The sequence below is a fragment of the Anas platyrhynchos genome, chromosome 12, assembly GCF_047663525.1.
Source record: "Anas platyrhynchos isolate ZD024472 breed Pekin duck chromosome 12, IASCAAS_PekinDuck_T2T, whole genome shotgun sequence".
NCBI classification, from domain to species: Eukaryota; Metazoa; Chordata; class Aves; order Anseriformes; family Anatidae; genus Anas; species Anas platyrhynchos.
In genome coordinates this window covers 23,850,046-23,852,500 of record NC_092598.1, presented here as the reverse complement: position 1 = coordinate 23,852,500, position 2,455 = coordinate 23,850,046, and the positions used below count along the sequence as shown (strand labels likewise).

The 2,455-nt window shown below is 57.4% G+C and overlaps 1 long non-coding RNA gene across 1 annotated transcript in view; it reads right to left on the bottom strand.

The window, feature by feature from the left end:
• The window catches only part of LOC140003504 (uncharacterized), a 4,699-nt gene extending 2,621 nt beyond the window's left edge, over positions 1 to 2,078 (bottom strand). The window contains exons 1-2 of the long non-coding RNA XR_011812299.1: positions 512 to 2,078; positions 1 to 475 (exon numbers count right to left, since the gene is read on the bottom strand). The exon at positions 1 to 475 is cut by the window's left edge and continues 2,621 nt beyond it. This is a non-coding gene — a long non-coding RNA (uncharacterized lncRNA). The remainder of the gene's footprint in view (positions 476 to 511) is intronic.
• Between the last annotated feature and the right edge of the window lie 377 nt (positions 2,079 to 2,455).

The following is a 2,455-nucleotide window of genomic DNA, read 5'->3' as shown; positions in this document are numbered from 1 at the left end:
AGCTAACAATCGCTACCCAGGCAACCAGGCCACAAGCAACGCATCACAGAGCATCATCAAGTTGCTAGGAGCAGCCAGCTGCTACCTTACAGGGCTACTGTGCCATGGTCCTGTGGGGTGACAAATGGAACTAGAATTAGGAGCAGCGGTCAACGCTCACCACCAGAGAGGGTCTTTTGTTTTGGAGTCCTCCGCCTCCTCCTCCTCCACCTCCTTCTCCTCCTCCACCTTCTACTCCTTCTCTTTTGTTTTTTTGTTTTTTTTGGCGGCCTCCTCCTCCACCACCTTCTTCTCCTCCTCCACCTTTTTTTTTTTTTCTTTTTTGCCACCACCTCCTCCTCTAGTATTCTACTATTTCTCCACCACCTTCTTCTCCTCTTCCACCTCCATCGTGTCCCTCTGCCTATCCCTTGCTCGCCTCCTCTTTTGTCACCACTCCTACTCATGCCGCCACCTCCTCAATCTTCTCCGCCACCTCCTCAATCTTCTCCGCCACCTCCTCCTCCGCCACCTCCTCCTCCGCCACCTCCTCCACTGCCCCCTTCCTCTCTTACTCCCCCTTTTCCACCTATGCCTCTTCCTCATCCTCCTCCTTTTCTGTTTCCACCTTCTCCCATCTCCCCTCTCCAACACTCTGGCTCCCACTGCCCCCCTTGGCCCATTTATAGGGAGGAGCAGCCACATCCCCGATTGATGACAAGCCATTTGCATAATAGCTAACAATCGCTACCCAGGCAACAAGCAACGCATCACAGAGCGTCATCAAGATGATAGGAGCCACCAGCTGCTACCTTACAGGGTCACAGTGCCATGGTCCTGTGGGGTGACAAATGGAACTAGAATTAGGAGCGGTGGGCAGCGCTCACAGCCATAGCCTCCCAGAGAAGCCGCCTTGGCGCACCTGGTTCCTGGCAACTCCTCCTGCCATTTCTGGGCTCACGATCATTGCTACCAGCATGCCTTAGCAAGGAGCATGCAGAGGAAGTTGGCCAGGAAGCTTCTGCCGAGGTGGAGGAGGCTGTGGAGGAGGAATAGTCAGTGGGGCTGGAGAAGGAGAAGGAGGAAGAGGCAGTGGAGGTGGAGGAGGTGTTGGAGGTGCAAGAGGCAGGGAAGGAGGAGAAGGAGGAGGAAAATGAGAAATAGGATTAGCAGGCGGGGGGCGAGGAGGACGCGGTAGACAAGGAGGAGGCAGTGGACAAGAAAAAGGCCGTGGACGATGAGGAGGAAGTGGAGGAGGAGGACGTGGTGGAGGTATCATAGAATCATTATTGTTGGAGGAGACCTTCACATTTGTCCGGTCTAGTCATCACTGTACTACCAATGTCACCCAATAAACCATGTTCCTAAGCACCAGCTCCAACCTTTCCTTGAACACCCTGCTCCTCTGGGGCCTCCTCCACAGGTCGCAGCCTCCTCTAGGGCAGATCCACCTGTTCCAACGGGGGCTCCTCCACGGGGGGGCTGCAGCGTGGGGATCTGCTCCACGGGGGACCCATGGGCTGCAGGGGGACAGCCTGCTCCACCAGGGGCCTCTCCCTGCACAGGCCGCAGGGGAACTGCTGCTGTGAGCCTGGAGCACCTCCTGCTTCCTGCTGCACGGCCCTTGGGGGCTGCACAGAGCTTTCCCACTCCTCCCTGAGCCAGACACTGCTGGGCAGCAGCTTTTGTTCCCTTTCTTAGATGGGCTCTCCCCCAGGCGCAAACATCATCCTTTTGCTCTGCGTTCTGGGCAGCAGCGGGTGGGTCCCTCCTGGAAGGAGCCTCCTGGAAGCGGCCCTGAGCTCCCATGGGGCAGCTGCTGCATTCTTCTCACAGAGGACACCCCTGCAGCCCCCCGCTCCCACAGCCTGGCCACGCAAACCCAAGCCAAGACACTGAGCGAGCCTCCCTGATTGCCAGCCAGCAGCTGGCTCAGCCTGGGACCCCAGGCCAGTGCCCACAAGACTCTCCTGGGCCTTCCAAAGCAAGCCTTGTGGGGACGGAGCACCCACAAAGAACGGACTCACACAACAGGACTCCTTGCCAACACCGCCTCACAGACACCTGGGCCTTGAGCGGGTAGCTCCCCTTGAGCGAGCTCATTTCCTTCCCAGGAGCTGAAATGTGCCGTTTCGGGGGCATTTGGGGGCTACAGCGTGCTGCTAAGAGGGATGTTGGAGCTCCTGCAGGGCAGTGCTTCCACTAAGGCAAGGCCTTTTCTGCATCTTCTACTGCCCTGCAAGCGAGGATGCTTGGGGCACACAAGAAGCTGGCAGGGGACACAGCTGCAGGGATTGCAGGGATTCCTAAAGTCATAGCCAAATCCAAGAAAGAGAGGAGGACGTGATGCTTTTGATAGAAAGGAGCTGGGTTTTGGGGCAAAATCCGTCCCTTTTTCTATCGCGGAGACACCCAAGGGCGTAGGACAGCAGCACTGCAGGGCAGCAAGAGATGCTGTGCATTTCTCTCGTCGCCC